The 17459-nt window shown below is 43.0% G+C and overlaps 1 pseudogene across 1 annotated transcript; it reads left to right on the top strand.

Annotated features, from left to right (window-relative positions):
* Nucleotides 1–7005: 7005 nt before the first annotated feature.
* Nucleotides 7006–8016, top strand: LOC145421750 (uncharacterized; annotated as a pseudogene). Its single transcript, XR_013903118.1, has 2 exons — nt 7006–7472; nt 7509–8016. The product of XR_013903118.1 is annotated as an uncharacterized LOC145421750 (transcript).
* Nucleotides 8017–17459: the final 9443 nt, after the last annotated feature.

Raw genomic sequence — 17459 nt, 5'->3', positions numbered from 1 at the left:
GCATGACAGTGATATGGTCTGAGGCGCCGAGGTGGGGGAGGGGAAAAGCTTTGTAAGCTCCTCTCTGGGTGGTGTAAACAAAGTCCAGTGTGTTATTTCCCCTTGTTGGAAAGTCTATGTAGTGTTGTATTTTTGGAAACACGCACTTTAAGTCTGCATGATTGAAATCCCCAGCCAGGATGAGAAAAGCATCAGGATGGGCTGTCTGCTGCTCACTGATGTGCTGGTACAGTTCATTCAGTGCCTCATTCCTGTTGTTGACATTGGAGGAGGGAGGGATGTACACAGCGCACAGTAGTATGGCTGTATATTCCCTCGGTAGATAGAATGGCCGGCACTTAATAACCATAAACTCCAGCACTGGTGAGCAGTGTTTGCAGACCGCAACAGCATCGCGACACCAGGCATCATTGATGTAAACACAAAGTCCTCCCCCGCGGGTCTTACCTCCCGCGACGATGACTCTGTCAGCACGGTAGCATGTTAGCTGGTCGAGCTGAATGCCGCGGTCCGGGACACCGTCTGTCACAGTCTGGCGAGGGCAGACTGTATGAATTGAAAAAGGACCCAAAACGCAGACGCCAAGGAACAGGGAACAGAACTTGAAATGTTAACAAAAGGCGAGCCGTTTAATAAGGCTAGTAGAAGAGGTACAAACAAAGGGCAAGGCAAACTGAAGCAAAATTAACACAAACCTAAACTGGGGAATCTAAACAAGCAATAAGAAAAACCTAGGCAAGAAACTTGGAAGCATGGCATGGGAAACATGGCGTGGACAACAGACGACCTGACAATCACACACTGAAAACAGAGGACTTAAATACACAGGAGGTGATTAGGGGAAGTGGGAACACATGGAGGAACAGCTGAGGGTAATAAAGCAGGACGAGGCAAGGGAAGCAAAACTAGAAACACTCACATGAGACATGGACCTTCAAAGTAAAACAGGAAACACACTGACTGAATTCTAAACATGCAAACTTAACAGCAACTGGGGAGACAGAATATAGGAACCTGAAATATGGTACAAAACCATCACAGTGGACATAACATGGAACACAGGGAAGCCATATGACGAAGCCAAAGAGCAAAACCTAAGATAACCATAACTGAGATCTAGGGAAACACGAAACAGTACCACAAAGGACTCAAAACATAATCCATAATATAAAAACACGAGATCTCTCCAAAATGAAACAGGAACATGAGAGGCAGACATAACAACATAAGACAACAGACATGAAACACACGAAGGGCAAGGGAGATTTAACATAGTTGGAACACGAGGGGGAAATAATAAGAACTAGAAACACTTAGGCATGATAACAAATAAACTTAGGAAACCTGATAAGCTTAAACATACACTATGAACATCAAAAGAACTGAAACTCAAAACACTGGGTCATAAGACCCAGGACCGTGACACCGTCGCTGAGCCATGTTTCCGTGAACACAAAAGCACAGCAGTCCTTTACATTCCTTTGAGATGAACGTAGCAGTCGGATGTTGTCCAGTTTATTTCTAGCGAGCGTACGTTGGCCAGAACGATAGAGGGGATGGCGGGTTTGTGTGGGCTAGCCGCTAGCCTAGCTCGGATGCCACCGCGCTTACCCCTCTTCTGCTTCCTCTCACATGAGGCGCATCCATTGTGGGCGAAGTGCGGGAGTGGGGGTCGGTGATTGAGTAGGCCTTCGGAGCAGACCCAGATCTTTCAGCTTCTCGGTGTCCACAGAGTTTAACTTAAACAGTTTGTTTCTGCCGATGTCGAGAAGAAGTGTTCGGGCATATCCTCGCTTGCACACAGATAGACGCGACAAAGACTTACAAAAACACTGCAACTTACAGGACGAAAAACACAAAAAAGTAGTTTGTTTGGGAGAGAGAGAAGCCGCTGCGTGTGCACGCGCCGCCATGTTGAAGAGTCATGAGTCCACTCAAAACGCTGGCTCAGATACCCAGGACCATGAGTGTTGATGTTCCATATTGATGTTACATCTGACACTGAAGCCCAGAGGCCTGTGTCAAGCAAAGGGGGGTGTCCAAGTGAAGCCTGTGTTCTGAGTGTTTCTCTGAAATGACGCAGGTGTGGTGATTTGTGCCAGTGGGTAGGTTATGCCACCCCTTATTCATGTGAATAATAATTGACCTGACTATATAGGTTAAATGCTTCCATTAGGTTTAGAGTGTATGTGTGTATATTCTATTATATAGAATTGTAATGATCCTTAAGAGGATTTTATTGTGATATGTTCACTTTTTCCGTTGCAATGTTACAGTTACAATGTAACAGAGACGTGCTTTGGTTGTGGTTTATGGAAAAACATTGAGTGTGTATTCCAGGGGGGAATTTTAGCTTCATATCTCAAGTATTTTTTAACATATATTTCTTTTTTGAGAAATTATGAAAGGAGCTTGCAAAGAAAAGCGTCTGGACTTCTTTAAGTTGCTTGAAGACGTTTCACCTCTCATCCGAGAAGCTTCTTCAGTTCTCAGGTCAAATGGTGGAGAGTCCCAGATATAAACCTAGTGGGAGTTTCCCCCCACAGAGGGACAAAAGGACCCCCTGATGATCCTCTAATCGCATGAGCCGAGCTGTGAAAATGGGTGTGGGTCCCAATCAGCCAGAGTTTCGGGTGAGTTCATTGTGAAACCTGGCCCCACTTTATCATGCGAATTCCTGAGGTCAGATGGCCCAGGATGCGAGTGGGCGTTAAGGCGTCTGGGAAGGAATCTCAAAACTGGATTATAGATGGCAGAGAGTTGGTGTCGTAAACCACCGCCTCTGTTCAAAGATGGTCGCTCACAGTGGACATAGATGCTTCTTTCACTCCTCTTTCAAACCATCTGTCCTCTCTGTCCAAAATGTGAACATTGGCATCCTCAAAGAGTGTCCTTTGACCTTAAGATGCAGATGGACTGCTGAGTCTTGTCCTGTGGAGGTGGCTCTTCTGTGTTGTGCCATGCGCTTGTGAAGTGGCTGTTTGGTCTCTCCAATGTAGAGGTCTGAGCATTCCTCGCTGCACTGTACAGCATACACCACGTTGTTAAGTTTGTGTTTAGGAGTTTTGTCTTTCGGGTGAACCAGTTTTTGCCTGAGTGTGTTGCTGGGTCTGAAATGCACCGGGATGTCATGCTTGGAGAAAACTCTCCTGAGTTTTTCTGATACGCCGGCTACATAGGGGATGACAATGTTGTTGCGTCTGTCCTTCTTATCCTCCCTCGCTGGTGTCTGATCTTCTTTTCTGTGCCTCTTTGCTGACTTTAAGAACGCCCATTTAGGATAGCTGCACGTTTTGAGTGCTTCCTTTACATGTGTGTGTTCCTTCTTTTTTCCTTCAGGCTTAGAGGGAACATGTTCTGCCCGGTGGTGTAGGGTCCTAATTACTCCAAGTTTGTGTTCCAGAGGGTGATGGGAGTCAAAGAGGAGGTACTGGTCCGTGTGTGTGGGCTTCCGGTAAACTTCGATGTTGAGGTTGCTGTTCTCTTCAATGTGCACAGCGCAGTCCAGGAAAGGCAAACAGTTGTCCTTTGTGTCTTCCCTGGTGAACTTGATGTTCTTATCCACAGCGTTAATGTGCGCAGTGAAGGATTCCACTTCTTGTGTCTTGATTTTGACCCAGGTGTCGTCCACATATCTGTACCAGTGGCTGGGTACTCTTCCTTTGAAAGAGCCAAGAGCCTTCCTTTCCACTTCCTCCATGTAAAGGTTGGCTACAATAGGTGACACGGGGGAGCCCATGGCACAGCCATGTTTTTGTCTGTAAAAGCCTTCGTTGTACTTGAAATATGTAGTGGTGAGGCAGAGGTCTAACAGTGTGCAGATCTGATCGGGTGTGAAGTTGGTCCTGTCCTCCAAGGAGCTGTCTTCTTGTAGTCGTTTTCTGACAGTCTCCACTGCCTCCGTGGTGGAAGAGAGAGACTACATCAAAGGACACCATGGTTTCATCTGGATCCAGGGTAAGTTTCTGGACCTTGTCGGTGAAGTCGGTGGAGTTCTTGATGTGGTGTGGGGTGTTCCCCACGAGAGGAGCAAGGATGGTAGCAATTGTTTAGCAGTGTTGTAAGTGGCTGAGTTTATGCTACTGACTATGGGTCTGAGTGGGACAGCTTCTTTGTGGATTTTAGGAAGTCCGTAGATGCAGGGTATGGCATCCCCTGGGTAAAGGTGGTGATATGTAAGGCGGTCAATGATTTTGTCCTTTTCAAAGTCTTGAAGGCAAGCTATAACTTTCTTTTTGTAGCTGCTTGTGGGGTCTCGCTTTAAGGCTTCGTAGGTATTGTTGTCACTGAGGAGAGTAGTGATCTTTGTGTGGTAATCTGTAGTGTTTAGGACCACGGTGCACCTTCCCTTATCAGCTGGTAAAACAGTGATGTTGTGGTCTTTGCTCAGGGAAGCGACGGCCTTCTTTTCCTGTATTGTGAGGTTGGATGAGGGACTTTGGCACTGGAGAGCGTGGCTGAGACTTTCATCCTGATTTGCTCTGCTTCTGTCTGTGATAATTTATTAATCCGTATGGCAGATTCTGTGGCTGTGATGAGGTCCACTATGGGTAACTGTTGTGGAGAAATGGCAAAATTGAGTCCTTTGGCTAATACTTTCTTTTCAGGTTCAGTGAGAATCCTGTCTGAAAAGTTCTTAACCCATTTCTCCTGACTGGCATCAGGTGTGTTTTCTTCTCTGGGTTGTGTAGGTTCAGGATGAGGAGTGTGAGTTTTTGAAAGCAAGGTGTGAAATTTCCTGCGTTGTCTTTCTTTTCCTTTAGAGTGTTGGGCCCGCTGAGCCTTGTCCACAAACTTGTAAACCTCTTCTAAGATTGGAGAGGGTAGAAGGATTTCCAGTTCCTGCAGGGTCTGGCTGATCTTGATCTGGAGGGCATCTATGGTGAAATGGACCTGTCTTATCCTTTCACTTAAAAGGTGATTTTGTGCTCTCTGTAGAATCAAGTCTGCTCTGTATCCCCTGACAGTGGATCCAAGGCGCAGGCTCTTAGGAACAACTCTGCTTTGTCTGCATCTTAGGTTGAAACGGAGATGGTTCCTATAATCCGCTAGTTTCCTTGATTCCCTTTCATACTCCCGCACCAGTTGAAGGGTGTTCCTCCCAAAATGTACGGCAATATGTCTGTGAAGGTTCTCAGTCATCCAGGTATCGTAGTCAAAGGAGCTTGCAAAGAAAAGCGTCTGGACTTCTTTAAGTTACTTGAAGACGTTTCACCTCTCATCCGAGAAGCTTCTTCAGTTCTCAGGTCAAATGGTGGAGAGTCCCAGATATAAACCTAGTGGGAGTTTCCCCCCACAGAGGGACAAAAGGACCCCCTGATGATCCTCTAATCGCCTGAGCCAAGGTGTGAAACTGGGTGTGGGTCCCAATCATTGAGAAATTGTCGTTTTTTCACATCTGAACATGAACATCTCAAAAACTATTAAAAGCCTTAAACGTTTTCGCTGGTCATTGAATAAGAATCTGTAATTTGGGAAAGATACATCAAAAATGTTTGTATTGGCTAGTTGAACTTCCGCGATGTAAGGTCTGACCTTCACTAAGGCTCTTTTCTGGACTTTTCAGATGTTGCGGTCAGGAAGGCTCATCAGCATTTATACATCCTAATGAGGCTCAGGAAGAATTAGTGCTTTTTTATTCCCAAGCCATCAGACTCCTCTGCTGCAACACCTGACACCTGACTGCTGCTTACAACTGTCAGATTTCTCATGTGCCACATGCTGAATAGAGAACGTCCTCCACTCTATGCATATGAGTAACTCTTGTTGCTTTAGTTCAGATGTTGAGTGATTTATTTTTCTCATCAAATACATATTAACCAGTTGTTAACTTATACATGTCAAATAAAACTGACACTGAGCATCGTGGAGCTGAAATATGATCATTCCTTCTCATTTGGATTCACTCATCTCAGCAGACACATTCAACAGCAAAGAGCTTTTTGTAGCAGTCTGTCTCACTGTGGGAGGATTACTGGTACTACCATGGTCACCTCATCTTTGGCTCTGGAACTAAACTCTATGTAACAGGTAAGAACAAACATTTATTTTCCTTCAGTTGTTTTATTGTAGAAGCTGAAAATGTGTTTAAAGTCAGTTTCTGCTGCTTCAGGCTTTACATGTTAGTTTTTCATCATTAGTAGAGAATTCATCTGCAATTAAAAATAATTAAATCTTTTGTAAATGTTTTGTGAAAAATGTTAACATTACCCTTGTTGAAGGGAAAAAAAAATTATAAGTATTTTTCACTAACTTAATTAAAATATTTTTAAAGATTAGTTATGGTAAGTACAAATAAAATTTCAATACAAGTCATGTATAATGTAATGTGATGTAATGAATCGTAGAATACTGCATAGCATGCAATGTTTTATTAAATTTGTGTTTCTATTTTTATATTTCTAAATAGAGGGGCGTGTAATAAGAGTTTAAATTGATGATTCTAATGTAAAGAGCTATTAAAGAATGATAGAATCAAAGGTTTTATTAAAATAATATGTGTATTAAATCATGTGTAAATTGAGATTATGGAGGTCTGGCATAAAACCAGATTCATTTGTAGGACCTAATTTTTAAACTATGTGTCAGTAAATATTGTGTATCAGAAAGTGGACATATTATGAAATTCTTATGATCAAATCTCATACAATCAAAAAAATAACACAATATTTAAAACAATGAAACTAAATGAACCTTTCATTGAAGCTATATTTAAAATGTGTTTTAGAAAAGCAAAGACCCATTATCGACACTTTAAGTAGGTATTTAACATGCATGATGATAACTTGCATCATCGTGGGGAAGATTGTCTAATATAAAATGCGAATCACTACTTCTTTTTTTATGAGGTTTGATTAATATTGTTTTAAAATGTCTTAATATATTATTAAAAAAATGAAAATGAAACATTGGGGATATAAAGTTATATTTAGTTTTCATTTCATTTCATTCCTCATGTGAGCCGTGATGACATGAGGTGATGACTGTGTTTGATATGAAGCTGAATCCAGTGTATGTAGTGAACTTTGTGCTGATGAGTAGTTTAGTGATCAGAGTCCATGTAGTTTCCAGGATCAGACTGAATGCAGTGCAGTGCTGGAAGCTGCTGCTGACTGTGTGAATGTGTGTCTGTGCTGCTTGTTGCTGCTGTCAAACTTCAGATGAGCAGGTAGTGAAGCCCGTGGTGAGCGTGTACCCAGCAGCATCCAGAGCCCACCTGGAGGGGAACAGCTCCCTGCTGTGTGTGGCCTCAGCCATGTTTCCTCCTCTGGTCCAGTTCTCCTGGAAAAGACAGAAGAAGAACGGCGGAGAAGCGGAGGAGCTGCCCCCTGCTGAGGGAGAGCAGCTGGAGCTCAGAGAGGCGGGAAAGGTCGTAGCCATCAGGACGGTTGATCGTGATGATCTCTTCACATACATGTACAGATGTTACGTCAAACATGAGGGGGGCAAAGTGGAGGCTCCAGCACAACAAGGTAATGAAGGCTTGATGACTGTGTTCAGCAAACAAGAATATCACTGATGTTTCCCGCTGCAGCTCAAAATGTTTAACTCTTTTCTGTTTCAGAAGTTTCTACAACGTGTGAAGCTGCTCTGCCTGCTGTACACAGTGCTGATAGTGAAGAGTCTGGTGTACTGCTGTGGACTCTCTCTGCTGATGATGCTCACAAACAAGGGAGCGTCCACCAACTGCACACATGCTGACTGACTGTTTCCTGCTCGCCTTTTCTCACCATCACATCTCATCAATTCATCTCATTCATCACTTTGATCACAAATGTTAGTTATGATGTGTTGTGCTTATTTTGCCTTTTTCTTCAACAGTTAGAAGATCGTCTGAAATAAATACATCTTTACATGTATTGTTGCTCTGAGTTAGAATTCTTTTTGTGCTTATTGTGACTTTTATTGTAGTAACAAAAACCATCAGGAATATTTTTATCACAAGTTTTCACTTTGATTTTCAAATGTCAAACAGTGTAGTTGTGTTTGTGTGAACAATAAAGATTTGAAGATGAAGAGTTTGATTCTACTTTCATTGTGTGATCAACAACAACCCGTGTGAGTGAAGCACAAACTGACTGTATCCAAACTTGCTCTCCTGCAGCAGACGGGCTGTGTGGGTTTCTGCTCTGCAGCCTCCACACCGTTAGCTGTGGCTTTCACTTTAATAACACAATGACAGTTACAAGCAGGAACTCTGCTTCAAGAATGATTCCAGGAAGGATCTGTGTTCTTCACCTGTGAGAGAAACAGCTCAAATCCTCAACTCACAGCTGACAAATGAACTTTAATGGAATCAAAGGAGAGACCATGAAGCCCCTGCAGTCTGCTCAGCTCCCATTTTATTACCTGAGCTGAGTTTTTCATTCTGGATATCACACACGTAAGAACAGATCAAGTCTGAACAGCAAATGTTGGAGAATCATTTTGAAGTCTTGCTAAATGTCGTTATTATTACAAAAACTACTGAATGATTCAGAAAATCCTTTCCAACAAGCAGAAATATGCAAACAAAGTAGAAACAAGGCAACATGAGTCATTCAGATGCAGATAACATATTCTCCTTATTGTGAAGAACACAGTCATGAAATCTTTCTGTGTGTCATTCATTGAGTTGAAGTGCCTAATAGAAGAGGAAGAGCAGCAATAATCAATGATAGCTGAGACATTGAGAACATGGCTGTATGCCTGCTATCATAACAGCAAACAAAGCACACAAACAGCAAACACACAATAATGTGCTCGCAGCTTGTTGTGTGTTGTGTCATTTTTGACATTTCATGAAGTCACAAAAATGTGTGCGACTCATTAAAGGAGTGTGTACGTGTCAGTCAATGCTCTGTATTCATGTGTTCACTCAGACACTTTTCTCCTCCAAACTTACAGCACAGCTTCATATTTCACTGACTGATTCTTTGATTACATCCATTAAGGGTCACACAGTGAAATTAGTGCAAACTTACAAATGTGTTGCAACAATTTTGGCCTCCAAACTGAACTTTGAGACAAACAGTGAAGCTGTGAGCAAAAAGAGGCTCCAGTGTGTGTCATGGTGGAGGAAACTGTTGTATTCCCACATTCAAAACATGCTGATCTTATTGGATTTGTCCCTCAAAGTCTTTTTCCTCCTTTTTCTCTTCATCCAAATGTTCTAGCAGGCTGACTGTGAGTCCCTGTTGAACCTGTACAGCAGAAAGTAACAGCAGTCAGCGGCCTCCACTTGACTTCATGACTTCAACGCCTCGCACAGTCACTTTCACTTTCTTCCTTCTGTCTTTTAGTCCTAAAATGTAGAACAACACCAGATCCAAATATTTGTGTCCTTCACTCACATCTTCAAATGATCCCTTCCATATCAGAGATGATACAAAGGCAACATTTGTCTTATTTCTCTTTCAGGAATCAAAAAGTACTTTTGTACTGTTGTGTAAATGTGTGTGTAAAGGTGGATGACTGCCTGCTGCAGATGAAATCTAACCATGGCTACAAATAAATGAAGCTGACGTGAAACACAGCCCTGTTTTTATTACTGTTTATAGATATTAGAATTGATGATCATCATTTTAATGATTCTTAAAACTGTCGTCGATAAAACAGAACAATTAAAAATGAGATGCTGTGAATATTATTTATTCATTTTGATTCACAAAAACAAAGAAAAGGTGAAGATGTTCAAAAAGTTAGATGAAGAAGAAAACAACAGATAACAGTGTGTGTTAGTAAATTCACAGCAACATGAATGTTTCTGAGTGTTTGTGCATCATGTGACCCAGATTTTTGGATCTGCTGTCAGATTGAAATGAAGACGATGAAACCACAGCAGCTTCAGCTGAGCTGTCAATCAGCAGCAGCAGTCTTATCTGTGGGCCGCAGGGGCTGATGGGAGCTTTGAGGACCTGTTAGAAACCACGTGGCCCTCGTCTGATCTCACAGCTCGTCCTTGTTTGGCCTCAGCTGCATCAGAGCGCCACTTCTCCCCAGGTTCACCAGAGGAAACACCACTGCACAAAATGCTTTTCCTCCCAGCTGCTGCTCTGTGCTGTCTGTGTTCAGGTGAGTGTTTCCAGCCAATCAGGAGCCAACAAAGTCAACCTGTAACAAACACTGTCACACTAACCTTCATCTATCTGTCTGTGTCTCTACAGCACTGGTTACCATGGCAGCAGAACAGCTGATTCAGGACGATTTAACATTGACCAGGAGAGTTGGACAAAGTGTCTCCTTCAGCTGTGGAACTGAACAGTGTCTCAGCTGGGTAGTTTGGTACCAGAAAAATAACACTGAAACATTCAGAACAATTCTTGCTATCGATAAAAGGGATGGTGAAATCAGATTAGATGATTACAATCATCCTCAGAAAAATGACTTTTTAGTTGAGCTAAACAAGGACATTTGTGAGTTGAAAATAGAAAAAGTTAAACTCGATCATTCAGCCACCTACTACTGCTCCTGTTGGGTGTCTGCTCCCCACAGTGAGAAATGATCCCTGCAGCCTGAACAAAAACCAACAGATGAACAGATGTCAAACAGTGTCTGTGACAGGAAGAGAGCAGTAAACCACAGCCCAGCTTCACATGTTTCACCTCCATCTCAGAGTCACAAACATACTGAGCTCAGGGACCATTTTTATTTACTGCTGTCAGAAATTCAATTCGATTTATTTCTGTTTAAACAGATTTTTCATCCTGTTTTAAGACAGAAACAAGAGGAACAGATGACATCAAACTTCCAAATGTAAACAAATGTATCCTCAGTCCCACAAAAACATTTATTCAAAGTGAAAGAAAAACAGATTGTGTCAAACTGAGTCAAAGTCCATCCCTCATTCACAGTGTTAATGTTCTCTTCATGAAAACTCTTCCAGCAGCACTTGTTGTTTAACACCTTTCAGTACATTTAACCAGACACTTGGACTGATGTCAGGTCAGGATCTTGTCCTTCTAGCAGCGGCTCATTAGGACGCTGATTTTGTTGGACACATTTCCATCTAGTTGGTTCTGAAATTGTCCAAACCCAGCAGGTCATTGCCGCCCTGACTTGGTTGTGTCAGAGGTTTGTTCCCTGAAAAACAGAGCTGCTCCTTCCCACTGTCTGCAAGTCCTGCTAGTAAGGAAATGTTGTACATTTAGTGTTTCTGTTCATGATGTTGAAAGGTTTTAATTCCCTCTTTGGTTTTAAGTCCTGTTAGTCGTGCTTTATCCTCACATAGAGAATTTAGGAAACATGTCGTCCTGAACAAGCAGCTTGTATTAAGATATGTGGTCTGAGCCTCCTTCAGCTTTCAGCATAAACATGAGTTTTACATGATTTAGTCTCTGACTGAAAGTAAACAGGAAGGAGATGAAAAGCCAACAGAAGTGTCCTGAAAGACAACCTGAGCAAACTGGTGGTTTTCCTGCAGACTAAGGAAAACTGCAGAGTCAGACCTGCTGCTTCCACCTACAGAGCCTCTGTCAGTGCCCCAGGTCAGCTGTGGTACAATGTAGCTGCTATCAGCAGTGAGTGAATGTGTGGATGACTGAATGTAGAGTAAAACGCTTTGGGGTCCACGGGACTAAGTAAAGCCCTACACAAATACAGGCCATTTACCATTTAAGTTGTACTTGATGTCCTCGTCCTGGCTGATGTCCTGGGATTTTCTGCACTACAACCACATTAGTGTTCTTCTTCATGCCACCTTGTGAAGTATACCTCAGCCTCATGTAGCAAAACACCACCACAGCATGATGCTGCTGGCAAAGTGTCATGTGACCTGGGGGTAGAAAGAGATTGAAGCCCCCCGACCCCCCCGCTGCCACCTGTTATTACAGCTGAGAGGGTGTCGTGACAGGAGGCTAAAATACAACAATTTTCATTTAATATTCTCCAAATATGTTAAAAGCAAATAATCTGGTCTGTAGGAATGCAGGGAGATAAGAAATGTCATCAACTCATCTTTCAAGTGATTCTGAATCAGAGAAACAGCATCAAGTGTTGTAAACTTTAAACACAGAACCATAATTTATATGTGATCTTACTGAAGATTAATTATGCATAATTGCACCATACAGATCAGAATATTAAATATAAATATGTTTAAGTTAACCAGTATTATGATCCTGAAAATTAGGCCTCTGAGAGTTTGTCCTTTGAGTGTGTGTGTGTGTGTGTGTGTTTGTGTGTGTTATGAGACACGCAGGCACCGGTTTCTTCATCTCTGACTTTTATAATAGTGGAACCCCGGCTTACAAAGACCCCATTTAATGAAAAGTTCAAGTTACGAAGGCACTTAACGGCAATATTTCTGCCCGTGATACGGCAAAATGCCCACGTAACGACATAGATAAAGAAAAAAAAATTAATTAAATTCCATAATGTTATGTACATGTACACGTACGTATGTATGCATGTGTAACCCACTCCTGGGTAAGTACACCTCACTCTAGATTCGGGGATGAGCTGGACATGAGTGCGAATAATCATAACACACAGAAATTTCAGACTTTGACAATAACAGTTTTCACAGCAAAACAACAACTAGGGCCCTTAAAATAAAAATTTAAAATTGTCCCTTTGAAAGTATTTGCTAGTTGCAACCTTATAGTTCAGTTTGTTCCTCAGAGTTTATAGAGTAGAGGGTCAGTCAAGTCAAAACACAGATCGAATGAGGGAATGATCTGCAATGATCTGTCAGTCAGCAAAAAAAGGGTGAAGTTTCACACTTAGTGTTTTTATAGTCTAGAGTGCACTCTTTTTATCCGTTCACTGTTGCCAGCCGGGGTGACTGGTGGAATCCTACCAGAAACCAGATAAACCATTGGCCGTCTGACTGGTTGTGCAGATCTGGATCCTGGAAATCACACTGGGAGGCTCGCCATCAATTGGAATCACTGGTCTTTTCTCGTGGAGCTCAAAGCTCACTAAAAGACCTGACATCCTGAAAAATTGTAGTACTCGAGACACGTGGAACACTATTAACTTAGCCGCCACCTCTGCTGATTTCGGCAGCTCTGTCTAACATTCAACTCACTATTGAAATGTTAGCCGATAACTTCTGAACACTCTTTGACAACTTTTATGAAGCCTTGCTTCCGTAACTGCGGCAGTTTCTGCTGCTAATCAAGATAGCTTCAGATTTTTCTTTTCCTCGAATGGCTGGTATCAATACGCCATGTTAAAACACACAACTTCCTGTTAACCTTCAAAATAAAAGCTCCTGCTAGGCACAGCAGGAAGTGTGGAAATAAACACATTTTTCACTTCTTGTGACAATAAAATAAAACAAATAAAAGAATGATTCTGAAACTAAACAAATACCTTATAAAGCTCATCTTATTTTTACCCGTTTCTCCAGCTGGGTTACACATGCATACGTATGCTTTCTTCAACCTCCACCACCTCCTCCTCCACCAAGAACTTCGTCTGCAGCCAGCACCGCCTCACTCAAAAGGCGATGGAAAAATGTGCTTCGACTTGTGAAAAATTTGACCTACGAAAGACCCTCTGGAACGAATTAACTTCGTAAGTCGGGGTTCCACTGTATATGATTTATTTAAAAGAAATTCATATTGAGTGAACTGTGATTGATAAACAGTAAAAGAATGGGTTTGTGTATAACTGGAGTAAAAAAGGACAATGAATGTTCTTGTGAAAATGTCCTGATGGAAGTAAAGTTGCATAAACTGCATAAAACAAGATGTGAAGCATATTTTCATGTGTATGTAATGGAATTTTCTGTGTTAAGAATATTACAGAAATGAAGAAAATGTAATGAAGGTGTCACAGGCTCGGTCTCTGACCCAGTGTTTTGAGTTTTATTTTGTAGGTTTGACGTTTTCATGTTAGTTTGGTGAATATAAGTTTGTGTGTTTATTCTTATTTCGGGTTTAGTGGAGGTTTAGGTTAGTGATTATATATCATCTAACTCCATGGTTTCTGTTTGTGGTTCCTTGTCCAGTCTCATGTGTTTTAGGTCTGTTAAGCTTTTGTTGTCGTGTATAAGTCTTCATGTTCTCTATTTTATTTTGAAAAGGGTCTTATGTTCTGTGTTCGTGTGGTTAGTTTTACTCTCCCCTGTGTCATTATGTTTCATTCCAGCTGTGTCCTCATGTGTCTCCACTTCCCCTGATCACCTCATGTGTGTATTTAAGTCCTCAGTCTTCCTGTGCTCAGTGTCGCGTTGTCTGTGTTTCCTTCTGTATGTACCCCTTGTCACAGTTTCCCAGTCAGGTCACAGTAAGTTATGAAGTCACAGTGAGAGTTCTAGTTTCCCAGTTTATGTTCAGGTTTTCCCTCAGTTTTGCATTTTTGTGAATTTTCAGCCCTAAATAAAGGTTGGCTTTTCGTTAAGTGCAGTTTTGTCTCCTTGCCTCTGTCTGCGCTTGGGTCCTCTACTCTCTCCACACGGTCTGCCCCCTGCAGCTCGTGACATGAGGTCTTTAAGCAAACTTTTTTAAAAAAAGTTAGAAATAGATGATGGGGGGGACATTGTATGATCAGATGTCAACAACTTAATTGGATGGACAAAATGTGAAGATCTCCAGTAGGAGAGGATTCAAGTTTTTTATTTGTCACAAACAGGTAACAACAACCAGAGATGGGCAGTAACGCGTTACTTTTAACGCGTTGCTGCAATCCGATTACTTTTTTCAAGTAACGAGTAAAGTAAGGGATTACTATTGCAAAAACGGTAATTAGATTACTTTCCCGTAGGAACGCTGCGTTACTGCGTTACTAAAACCGTGATTTTTTGCGAGAATGTCTCATGACAGTGACGTAAGCAAGTGCGGCGTTCGTGACAACAGCTGTGTGCAGATCAACAATGGACAATATTGTCACGGTCTGGCTGGCAGACCATGGGGGTGTAGGGAAGGAGGACCCAGGCGCGGTGCTCTGTGTGTAAACAGTGCGTTTATTTACAGTGTATGAAACTAAACAACAATAAATCCCCGTGCTTTCCCCAGACTCCCGTGTCGTGTCTTCTCCCAGTGTTTGTGCTCTCCGCTCCCGTGTCTCAGCACTCCCCGTGCTGGCTGCTGTCTGGCACTCCACCCCTCTCCTGGGGACACAATAGAAGCAGGACACATACAACCGCGGGCATACACACACACCAAGCACAACTGGGTGACTAACGTGGAGTCTCAAGCAATGATCCCGCGTCGGTGGGAGCTCCCGACGAGGCCTGATCAGCAGCAGGTGTGTGGCTTCGGGTGTGGCCAGACCGCCAGCAGGGCTACACCCACCAGGCCTGAAGGCGCCCGTCGAAACACACACACACGCAAACAGGGAGAAGGACAGCAACACCAAATATACATACAATAATAATATAATTCATAACTGCTCAGGGATCCTGGGTCGCTCAGACCTCCGCCTAACCTACTCCTGCTTTACAGGTGAAAATAGAGCAAAAGGACCACTAGTCTTTGACTTTATTTATTTTCTGATGTGTTTTACTTGCATCTATTTGAAAGAGTGAGTGTTAACACAAAAAATATATATATTTTATGCGCTGGAATGTGCAGAAAATAGGTTTAAATATTAAACAAATTTCTTCCAGTCAGAGAATGTTGCATATAATTAAATTTTTGCTTGATGCATAAAGTTAAAAGATTAAAACTAATAAAACTAGTTTTAAAAAGAGACTTTTCCATTTGATTACCGTATAAATGATGACACTGGACGCAACGTGTTCGGGTGATGTTTCCCAACTTTACTCGTAACCCGGAAGTTCCCCCACACACAGCCTTATGGGAACAGTAGTCTACCGCTACACCTCCTCCTTTTAGCTAAAGACATACTTCATAACAACTCTAACAGCTCATAAGAACAGAAATGGGGAGCATCATGAAACGTGAAAATTATACACGTCCCTCATTTGTTCACTTACATTTAAATGAAACACATTATTATAAACATCTCTAACAGCTTAACCCAGCTTTGAATAGGGCATGAATGGATAACTTCAGAGAATTACACATCCAGTCTTTCAGGAGGTCTCACCACTCGACCAGATCTGGTCGGTCTGAGGTGGCTCCTATTTCTCCTCAGAAAACCCCTGTCTGTCTCTACCACATAGGATCTGGGAGCACGGGCAGGTCCAACTGCTGCTCCAGTGGTTCCTTCAGTGGTAATCCACACTTTCTGTCCTGACGATAGTTCCAGAAGCGGTCTGACTCTATGTCTGCGGTTGTAGTGTTTTGCCTGCTCACGCCTCCCCTCCTCATCTTTTTTGCGAAAAGCCTGTAGGTCGGGCCACTTTGGCACCAGCTTTGCCACAGCTTGTGGCAGCGTGGTCCGCAGGTGTCTCCCCATTAGCAACTGCGCCGGCGAGAGCCCATGTTCCAGTGGGGTGGCCCTGTACGCTAGCAGTGCTCTGGTGTAGTCACAGTCCTTTTTCCACAAGTCTTTAATGGTACGAACAGCGCGTTCTGCCTCCCCATTGGCTTGGGGGTACCTGGGGCTGCTCGTTTCATGTGTGAACTGATACTCTTTGGCAAAGTGCTTGAACTGTTCTGAGGAAAACTGCGGCCCGTTATCCGATACCACAGTCTTGGCAATGCCATGTCTTGCAAAGGCCTCTTTTATATCATTAATAGTGACCTCTGCTGTTGTGTGTCTCAGTTCAGCTATCTCAATGTACCTTGAGAAAAAATCAATAATCAGCAGGAAATGTTTCTTTGACCACTCGAACAGATCCATACTGACTTTTTGCCATGGGCGGTCAGGAACAGGAGTCGCCAGCATTGGTTCACGGCACTGTAACCTGTGTTTTTGACATGTTTCGCACCTGTCTACCATCTGACGTATTTGGGTTGAGATGCCCGGCCACCACACCGACTCTTTTGCTCTGGCCCTGCATTTTGAAACGCCCTGGTGGCCTTCATGCAAACGTGACAAAACCTCTGCTCTCATTTGAGGTGGTATCACGAGTCTCTTCCCTTTCATGAGAAGACCATGGACTAGATTGAAGTCCATTCTGTATTGCCAGTACCCCTTTAACTCTGGATCTAGTTTACCTTTTTCTGGCCAGCCTGTCCCACATTGATACACCACCTTTCTACACAGGTCATCCATTTCCTGCGCCAACTTAATCTCCTCCAGCCTTTTATCTGTTGCTGGGAGATGGGAAACTACACCGTCCACGAAAACCTCCACCTCTTTTTCCAGCTGAAGATGCCCCAGCAGAAGGAGGCCCCGCCAGCGGTGCTCGTGAGAGAGCATCAGCGGTGACGAGGTTCTTCCCTGGAACATGGACAATGGTGAAAGTAAAGCGCAGCAGCCTGAGGCGGAATCTCAGGATGCGTGGAGGCAGGTCGTCCAGGCCTCTTGTGCTCAGAAGAGGACCAGGGCTTTGTGATCTGTGATTAGAGTGAACTGTAATCCCATGAGATAAGATGACAGTCGTTCACACGCCCACGTTACAGCGAGCGCCTCCTTTTCTATCTGCGCGTAGCGTTTCTCTGTGCCTGTGAGACCTCTTG

The sequence above is a fragment of the Astatotilapia calliptera genome, chromosome 18 (assembly GCF_964374335.1).
Source record: "Astatotilapia calliptera chromosome 18, fAstCal68.1, whole genome shotgun sequence".
In the NCBI taxonomy this organism is placed as follows: Eukaryota; Metazoa; Chordata; class Actinopteri; order Cichliformes; family Cichlidae; genus Astatotilapia; species Astatotilapia calliptera.
Note: the sequence above shows the minus strand (reverse complement) of the source record. Positions and strands in the feature narration are given on the sequence as shown.